This window comes from Portunus trituberculatus, chromosome 31 (genome assembly GCF_017591435.1).
Source record: "Portunus trituberculatus isolate SZX2019 chromosome 31, ASM1759143v1, whole genome shotgun sequence".
Classification (NCBI taxonomy): domain Eukaryota; kingdom Metazoa; phylum Arthropoda; class Malacostraca; order Decapoda; family Portunidae; genus Portunus; species Portunus trituberculatus.
Window position 1 is genome coordinate 4,249,122 of NC_059285.1, and position 10,000 is coordinate 4,259,121.

The 10,000-nt window shown below is 41.4% G+C and overlaps 1 protein-coding gene across 1 annotated transcript in view; it reads left to right on the forward strand.

Moving 5' to 3' along the window:
• The first annotated feature begins 3,746 nt into the window (after nt 1-3,746).
• The window catches only part of LOC123511550 (probable serine/threonine-protein kinase kinX), a 21,970-nt gene continuing 15,716 nt past the window's right edge, over nt 3,747-10,000 (forward strand). The window contains exon 1 of the mRNA XM_045267549.1: nt 3,747-4,143. The gene's annotated coding sequence lies outside the window, so the exon portion shown is untranslated. The remainder of the gene's footprint in view (nt 4,144-10,000) is intronic.

The window sequence follows — 10,000 nt, forward strand, 5'->3', positions numbered from 1 at the left end:
AATAAAATCATCTAAACATACTCAAAACTCACGATGATAAAAAAAAAAGGTGTCCCAGTACTGAAGGGGTTAATATCATAAACCATCACTATTTCCTCTAATGCTCTTATCTGGCACAGCTGTTTTCATGGTCTCCGCTTCGCTCAATCTATTACGTTTGGCTGTCGTTCCCCACGTCCTTCCCTTCACCTCCACGCCTTTAATCTCGTCAACCGCCTCTCTGTTGCTGGTACTCTTTATCTTTCACGGCTCCTTTCATGGCTCCTGCCCTCACCAAGGTAGAGAGAGAGAGAGAGAGAGAGAGAGAGAGAGAGAGAGAGAGAGAGAGAGAGAGAGAGAGAGAGAGAGAGAGAGAGAGAGAGAGAGAGAGAGAGAGAGAGAGAGAGAGAGAGAGTGTGTATTGCCTCTGCTACCTTCACAAATCTATCTGTATCTATCTACCTATCGAGAGAGTGTGAGTGTGTGTGTTGTTTGTGTGTGTGTGTGTGTGTGTGTACCGCCTAACCTCCCTCTCTCTTTCTCTGTCCTCATATGCCGCTCTCCCATGATTTCTTTTCTTTCTTTTCCTCCCAGCCTGGTTTACTTACTGGTTACTTGACGTGTATTGAAGGCAAACCACGCGCTGCCATGGAGAAGGAGGAGGAGGACAAACATGACCAAATTATAACGGTGATAACAAAATTGATAATAACAATAAGAAAAGACAATGAAGGAAAAAAAAAGGGAAAAAGAACAAAAAGGACAACAAAAACAACAACAATCCACTCACCTATCCACCTACAAGAAACAAGCAAGCTAAACCTATCCTCCTCCTCCTCCTCCTCCTCCACTTCTTACAGCTCAGTCCCCCTTGAAACAAAAAGAAAACGGGCAGCGGTGACTCATCCTAGTGAACCGCATTTTCTCGAACTTGCATTTTCTTCTCCCTGGTGCTCCCATCACTCTCGGCGCGGCTTGTTACTTCCCATCATGCAATTCTCGGAACAAAGAAAAACAAAAGGATACTGGTATTTATATTTTTTTTCCTTTTTTGCTTCCTTTATGGTGAGAGAAGGCGCGGCGGGTGAGAATTCCTTATTTTTCCTGGAAGCTGGGCAAGATTATCGTGTTTGTTGCTCGGGATCTCTTCAAGTATTTCCGTAGCCGCTCCCAGCCAGGCACGCAGGCAGGCAGGCAGGCAGGCAGGCAAAAAGGCAGGCAGGGAAGCAGGCAGGCAGGGAGATGGCAAGAAGACAAACTAGGCAAGCAGGGAAGCAAAGAGGTGACAAGAAGATAAGCAGGCAAGCAAGGAGATGACAAGACAAGCAGGCAAGTAAGCAAGTGGCAAGAAGACAAAGCAGGCAAGGAAGGAGATGGCAAGAAGACAGAAGAGAGCAAGCAGGCAAGTAGGGAAGTGACACGAACACAAAGAGGGCAAGCTGGTACGCAAGCAAGCAGTTAAGCTAGGAGACAAGCAGGCAAGCAGAGAGGTGGCAAGAGGACAAGCAGGAGGTGACAAGAAGAAAAAAAAAAAGGCGAGCAGGCAAACCGGGAAACAGGAAAGGAAGAAGGCAAGCAAGCAAGGAGGTGGCAAGACAAGGAAGGTAAGCAGGTACGCAGGCAAGCAGGGAAGCAAGGAGACAAGCGAGCAAGCAGGGAGATGGCAAGACAAAGAAGGCAAGTAGGGAGGTGACAAGGAAAACAAACACAAGCAGAGAAGTAGGAAGGTAATAAGAAGACAAAGGAGGCAAGTAGATAAGCAGGGAAGCAGGAAGGAAACGGCCAGATTGTGTACCTGTTTGTATTAATTTGCATTGTTTATTTATTTATTTGTTATCATTGTTCTTGTTGTTGTTGTTGTTGTTGTTGTTGTTGTTTTGATTATTATCTCTACTTATTTCAGCATTCCCGGCTATGTAATTATTGTTGTTATTGCTACTGCTGCTGCTGCTGTTGGTGGAGGTGGTGGTGGTGGTGCTGTTGTGTAGTTAAAGTAGTGATGGTGGTGGTGTGTGGTTTAAATGATGATGGTGGTGGTGGTGGTGGTGGTTTTCTCCTCACGTGAGTAACTTAACTGTTAACTGAAACCAACGTCAATCACCATTATTATCTCTTATCAACTGATGAATTTGTGCATAGGTAAATGAAAGGACATGGAAATGACTTGAATCCACATGAAACAAAACTAAACCAAACAAAAATAAAAACAATAAATAAAAGACAGTGAATTATGAGTTTATATTGACACGTTTTTTTTTTTTTTTTTTTTCATAATTTTCAATACGAGGGAGAAATTTCTGAGGGGATGCGGAAACACGAATAACTTATTGTCACCCACCCGTTCACTGCCGCTTCTTCCCCTCACACCTGGGAATGGAGGAGCAGGAGGAGGAGGAGGAGGAGGAGGAGGAGGAGGAGGAGGAGGAGGAGGAGGTGGTGGTGAGATGTAAATAAGCCTTCCTTTGAAATCCTCACCTGTTGATTCTACCTTCCCTCCCTCCCTCTTTCCCTCATCTCTCTCTCTCTCTCTCTCTCTCTCTCTCTCTCTCTCTCTCTCTCATCTTTCCTTCATCCTCATCTTCCCTATCTCTTTTCCCTCATACTCTCCCCTCCTCTTTCCCTTATCATCTCCTGCTCTCCCTTCTTTCCTCCATCCTCTCCTGCCTCTCTCTTTCCCTCATCCTCTCCTCTCTCCCCCTCTTTCCCTCATCCCCCCCCTCTTTCCCTCCTTTTCTCCTCTCCTTTCCTCCATCCAAACCCTACACTTGTTTTTTCTTCTTTCCCTCCATCCCTAAGTCAAAATTTCAACTTATCTCCATTCCATTACTTTTTGTTACTTTATCTTCTCTTTTTCCTCTCTTCCTATTCTTTACTTTCCTCTCCTCCTTTCTATGTTTCCTCTATTTTTTTCTATTTTTTTTTCTTTGATTTCTTCCTATCCAACGCTCCCTCCTCTACAGCATACTCTCTCTCTCTCTCTCTCTCTCTCTCTCTCTCTCTCTCGTCATACCATTTCATATCTCTCCTCCTCCTCCTCCTCCTCCTCCTGCTTCTTCTTCCATACCTTATTTTCCCGCAAATGTCCGTGTGTGTGTGTGTGTGTGTGTGTGTGTGTGTGTGTGTAGCGTGAACCAGTATGCTTTCAAGGTCGCGCCTGAGAAGCATCAAGGACAATGCAGCAGACGGGAAACGGGGGCAGGGGTCTCTCTCTCTCTCTCTCTCTCTCTCTCTCTCTCTCTCTCTCTCTCATCAGTTAACAGTTCTGCATTATTTTCTTCCCATTTTCTATAAGTTCATATTTTCCCAACCTTAATGAAGAAAAAGACAAAAAGACAAGTGAAAAAACAAAGACAAACTTTTAATCAGTTCCTATCTAATCATCCTCTTTTGACTTCACTTTTCCTTTATCTCTCACTAATCTGACGTCACCGAAGCCAGGGCCGTTGTCTTATCACCCCCACCCCCCCACCACCACCACTACAGCCGCCACCACCACCATTGCTACTGCCTCGCCAAGCTTTCCGTTGTGAAGCAGCTGACGCACCCTCTGGCCAGTACACACACACACACACACACACAGGCACGGACACGACCAACGCACGGACGACCTGATAACGACACTCATGACTAACCCACAACAAAGAACGGCCAGGATATGAGAGAGAGAGAGAGAGAGAGAGAGAGAGAGAGAGCTTTGTTGGGTTTCAAAACGTTTTGACTTGGAAAGCACGTAAACACACACACACACACACACACACACACACACACACACACACACACACACACACACACACACACACGTACTACACAAAAACACAAGTCTACAGTTCAATTTAGTGACCCTTTGTACAGTACACACCCTTTCAACACCAAACCGTTGCAAACATCAAACAACAGCATCTCCGTGGCCACCAAACTACAAACAACAGAACGAGCCTCACTAACATCAATTCAAGTTCCAAACAACTCCAGGACTAGCGGTAGACGAAAAACAACCACGTTCAGAACACGTATTCGGGGAGAGAGGGATTGGTAAGGGCGACACGGGGGAGTCAGTGTTGTGGCGAGGGAAGGAGACGGTGTGGAGAGCAAGTCTTTCCTACTCTTTCCCTTCCTGTAGACTTCCTAGGGACTCTCAGGCCGCGCCCTTCACAATCAGTACAGGTAGGTGATTCAGGAGTACTCGTGGCATGTGCAGTGTGTGCGTGGGCGCCGGCAAGTGATAGAAATTGAGGTTTTAGTGAGGAAGGATTGAGCGGTATGCGTATTCCTTGACGGGTTGCTGCACCACCACCATCACAACCACCCGCCCGCTACCACCTCTCGTCTTAACCGTTTATTCCCCTTCCTCTATCTCGCCCCATGTGACGCAAACCGACGCGCTCACACGATCAGGAACACGTGCAAATATCGATAATTCAGCCTGCATCACGCCACGCCGTAACACCATCGGCGTGTGGGGAAATAAGTGAAAAATAACGGTGAACTTGAAATATGGCGCCAGCAATACCAGTGCGAAATGGCAACACTCGAAGCCCCGATAGGAAGAACTTGTCTGGAACCACTGCATTACCGCCCTTATTGAGCCTCGTGGCGCCTTGTGGGTAGAAGCAGTAGACAAAGCAGTTATAGCGGAGTTAGGAATGTATATGCAAGCTGAAGACAAGAGGTAGTTAGGCAAGGAGAGATGTGTTATGTGCATGATGTTTTGGAAGAGGGAGACGGAGAGAGAGGGAGAGGAGAGCGACAGTCACAAGCACGTACACACAACAGCACCCAGGCAGACACTTTGGCGGGCTAACTGCAGGTGTTTGAATTCCAAGGGCAGTAATGTTTGAATATTTTAAAGGCGTGGTTGTCTCCTCGCCCACACGTCACTGTCTGAAGCGGAGTGGGCGCGGGGAGGGGAAAATCATGCACTTGTCTTGGTGTGGCTTTGCGTGGGACGTAGTTTGTTAGTATTGTCACACTACTACTACTACTACTACTTTTAACAATAACTTTTAGCCAGCCACCACCACCACCACCACACAGACAATTGTTGATCGTTAAGTGAACCAAATTAAAGCGTAGCGAGAGTTTACAAGCCATCGATCCAAGGACTATATTGTGTGTGTGTGTGTGTGTGTATTTAAACAAGTATTTCCAGTTTGCATCGTGAATATATTTATTTATTTAATTACTTATTTCACAATTAATCATGTTCGTAGCTTCTGATTAATGGCAAATCTATTCATGTATGCATTTACGTATACACGGCAGGTATTATGCCACCTGTGCTTAGTTAATGGCCACGTGTGCGTTGTGATTCACGCAGGGCGCTGAAGGAACACCTGCAGGTAATGGTGGGGGTGGTGGCGTTGGGGGGTTAGTGAAGGGGAGTGTGTAGCAAAAGCTTAACACGTCCCTCACCTGGCCCGAGGCTGCACAGGTGTGGGTGTGCCAGCCTTCATCACGGACCAGGAAGGGAAAGTGACTAGAAGCTAATCAATAAAGTGCATAAACAAATGGAATAAGAAAATAAATAATGAATGAGTGAAGTTAATGAGTGAATATATAAGTAAACAATATAAAAAAGATAGATAACGAAAGGATAAGGTAGATGATTGGAAAGTAGTGGATTAATACAGTAAATGAATGAGTGTATAAGTAAATAGAATATGAAAAAGATGGATAACAAAAGGATAAGATGGAATAGATGACTAAAAGCTCATGAGTTAATAAAGTAAAAGTGAATAACTAAACAATGTCAAAGAAGAAATAAATACTAAAGAATAAAGAATAGATGACCAGAAGGTAATTAGTTAATAAAGTAAATGAATGAATGAATAAATAGAATAAATAAAAGGATAAATATATAATAAATTACAAAACAGATACAATGCCAAGTCAAGGTAAAATAAATATATGATAAGAATTCATTAACAAAACAAAGACAGCTAAAAGAATACAAAATAAAAACAAAAGCAGAGTAATCACAATGTTCCCTTTAGAAAAATTAAATAAATAAAATAAAAATAGATAATTAAATAAAAAATGCACATTCACAAAGAAGATTATAAATATAGGTGTAAAAAAAATACAAGACTAAAAACAAAGAAAGAAACAAAGCTAGTCACAACATTCCCTTTAAAAATAACAATAATAATAGAGAGAAAAAAAATAGGTAAATGAAAAAAATATAATTCACAAATCGGAAAAAAATAATAAAACAAAAACAGGAAAAAAAAAAGAAACAAAACTATAAATACATAAATAAATACATTCACAAACAAAAATAAAAAAAAGGAAAAACTAAATAAAGATACAAAGATAAAGATAGATAAAAAAAATATATATACATTCACAAACCGAAAAAAATGTAAAAAAAAAAAAAAAAAAAAGCCAGTGACAACATTCCCTCCTCTCACAAACACGTAGCACCTTAACCTCTTCAGAGAGAGAGAGAGAGAGAGAAAGAGATTTTTACCTTGAAATTTGTGTACCATTAGACCATTTTATTGACATTATAGTCTGTGTACCCTAAAATGGCTCCTGGGTTTCAAAACAGTGTATCTTATTGGTGATATGATTGATTTTGTGTGAATAATACTCGTTTTCTGTTGATTCCCACACTTACCACGAGGACAGACTACGGTTTTCCTCAAGATCTGACAACTGACAACCACGCATTCCTCTAGGACACTATTTAGACAGACCCAGGAGCCACTTTAGACAGACTATAGGAAGGGTCTGTAGAGGTCGGAAGATTAATGGCCACAGTCTTCACTATTTTAATCCCCCACATATGTTTCTGAGCTGCATAAAACCACCTAACAGTAAGCAGAATGAGTATGGTAAAGCCTCACGGTACTGAAGGGCTTAACCTGGTACAGTGGAACCATGCGTGCTTTGGGGTCCGAGGGGTCTCCAAGCGCACGGGTTTGAATCCTGTCCACGGTCCGAGTGTAGGTTGGGCTTCCTCACTCGGGGCAACGGTTTCCTAGCGGGTGGGCTTTCAGATAGGTGCCACAAAAAAGTATCACCTTTAGCCCAGAAATTCCTGTGAAAAGTCCACATGGTATAAAAAAATAAAAATAAAAAGACAGTATCAATGTTACTCGTTTGACTCACCACTAAACTCCATTTTTTTGTCCTACTAATGAACGTTACATACTCGTATATAAACACACTTTTTTAATTCAGTTATTGCATTAAGCCGGAATGAACGTAATGAAGTTAACGAATGGCGCTAATGCAGTTGTTGTTAATTAATCTTGCCCTAAAAGTGAATGTTCCAATGTTGTGTTGTGAAGTCTGTTGCTCGTGTGCTGGTAAATAAGTGACCTCCCTACTGTCTTTTTTTTTTTTTTTTTTTTTCATGTGTTTAGCTGTGTTTATTCATTATTTATTTATTTATTTTTTTTCATCTTTTAATCTCTCTACTGTGTCTGTCTTTGTTCAGTTTAGTTTAGTTATCTCTTTATTTATTTGTTTATTTGTTTTCATCTTTTTTCTATACGTATCTTAGTTTTTTATTTTATTTTATCTATACTTTTATATGTTGATTCATCTATATACGTATCTATTTTTTTTTATTTATTTCTTTTTTTGACTGACTGGTAAAAAAAAAAAAAGGTATGATTTGAAATTTCTACGAGCTTTTCTTTTCTTACTGAGAGAGAGAGAGAGAGAGATTCGTGTATCTTCTTCAACTGCAAGGAAAAAATGCACACACACACACACACACACACACACACACACACACACACACACACACACACACACACACACACACACACACACACACACACACACACACACACCTGTTTCTCTTTAATCCATGTGTTGAAAATCTGAACACACCTGTCCAATACATGTATAGGTAAGGAAGGGGCGTCTCTCTCTCTCTCTCTCTCTCTCTCTCTCTCTCTCTCTCTCTCTCTCTCTCTCTCTGAAGATAAGGATTAATTGACGCTTTGATAACTCGATCGTTTCCTTACAAGAGGCAATTATGATCACTTGATTGAGTAATTAGGTTGTTCACTGATCTCTCTCTCTCTCTCTCTCTCTCTCTCTCTCTCTCTCTCTCTCTCTCTCTCTCTCTCTCTCTCTCTCTCTCTTGGAACAGATATGTGACTTTTTCTTTCTCTCTTCATTTCTTAATTTAACTTTTTCTCTCCCTCCTTATCTCTCCTTTGCATTTGTTCTCTCATTTTATTCTTCTATTCCTGTTTTTTCCTTTCTTTAATCTTCTTACTCCTTTTTTTCTTATTTAAACCTCCTCCTCCTCCTCCTCCTCCACCTCTTACGTTATAATCCCCGAGGCCCAAAGTTTTAGTTCTCAGCGAAGGATGAAAGGACGAAAGAGGAATAGAGGAAGGGGAAGGAATGAAGGAAGAAGAATGGGAAGGAGAGAGAGAGAGAGAGAGAGAGAGAGAGAGAGAGAGAGAGAGAGAGAGAGAGAGAGAGATCGCATGAAGTTTCAGTTGTTAAAGGGACATGAAAGGAGGGAGAGGGATGGAGAGATGAAGGGAAGGGATGGGAAGGAGAGAGAATAGAAGGGAAAAGGAGAGAAGGAAAATGAGACGAGGAGAGGAAAATGATGAAAGAACGAGACAAATTAATAAAGTTTTTTTTTATTTAGAAGCAAGAAAAGAAGAAGGAAAATACAAAACTAGGAAAGAAAACGTAGGAAAGGAAAAGTTGAAAGGGAGAGAGAGAAAAAAAAATTGATTACATATGAAGGAAAACATAAATTCTCAGAGGAGGGAAGGATAACAAAGTAAAGAAAATGAGAGAGAGAGAGAGAGAGAGAGAGAGAGAGAGAGAGAGAGAGAGAGAGAGAGAGAGAGAGAGAGAGAGAGAGAAGGAAACAGGACAAAATTAATATCTAAACATAAATTCTTAGAAAAGGAGTGAAGGAAAAAAAGTGAAGAGAAAGAGAGAGAACGAACGAGGGAGGGAAAGTAACGAGGGAAAACGGGACGATACATTTAAAGGAAAGGGGAAAAAATGAGAGAATTTTTGGAAGGAAATGAAAAAGAAAAAAAAAAAAAGGAGAGAAACCCGCTAGAAAAGAACGTAGAAGGAAATAAGGAAGAGAAAAAGAGAAAGAGAAACAGGACATACCTAAACTCTTATAAAAAAAAAGAAGGAAGGAAAAAGACAAAAAAAAAAAAAGCAAAGAGGACGAAATAAGTAACGAAAAGTGAAGGAAAAAATATAACAAAACAAATGATAAAAACAGAGAAGACAGAAAGGTGGATGGAAAGAAAGGATAAGAAAAAGAAGAAGAATAAAAAAAGAAAAGAAAAGAAGAATGAGATCACGAAAAGGGACGAAAGAAAGACAAAACAAAATTACAAGAACAGAGAAGATAGAGAAGGCGGAAAAGAAAAAATATCAGTAAAAAAAATGGAGAAGGGAAAAACAAGCAAAGAAGAGAAAGAGATAACGAAAAGAGAAGAAAAAAAAAACTTTAAAACTACAAGAACAGAGAAGAAACAGATAAGATGGAAGGAAACAAAGGACAACGAAAAAGAAGAGAAGAGAAATGGGAAGGGAAGAGAAGGAAGGGAAAAAGGGAGAAAAAGAAGGGAAATAGGAAGGGAAGAGAAGAGAAAAGGGATGAGAAGAAAGGGAAAGGAGGGGAAGAGAAGACAAGGGAAAACACAAAAAGAAGAGAAGGGAAGGAGATAAAATAACATATATAGAGCGTGAGTCACGACCCAACGTGATCCAAACCTGTCCTGTACGACCTTCTCTCCGCCACGACCTCCAGGCTCCTCAAGCGTGGGCGCCTCCCCTGGCAACCCACGCCACCTGAAGGAGGAGGAGGAAAGAAGTAGAGGGAGAAGAACCAAGAAGAGAAGAAGGAGGAGGAAAGAAGTAGAGGGAAAAGAAGCGAAAAAGAACGAGGAGGAGGAGGAGGAAAGAAGTAGAGGGAAAAGAAGCGAAAGGAGAAACGGGAGGAGGAGGAGGAAAGAAGTAGAGAGAGACAGAAGAACCAAAAAGAGTATGAGGAGGAGGAGGAGGAGAG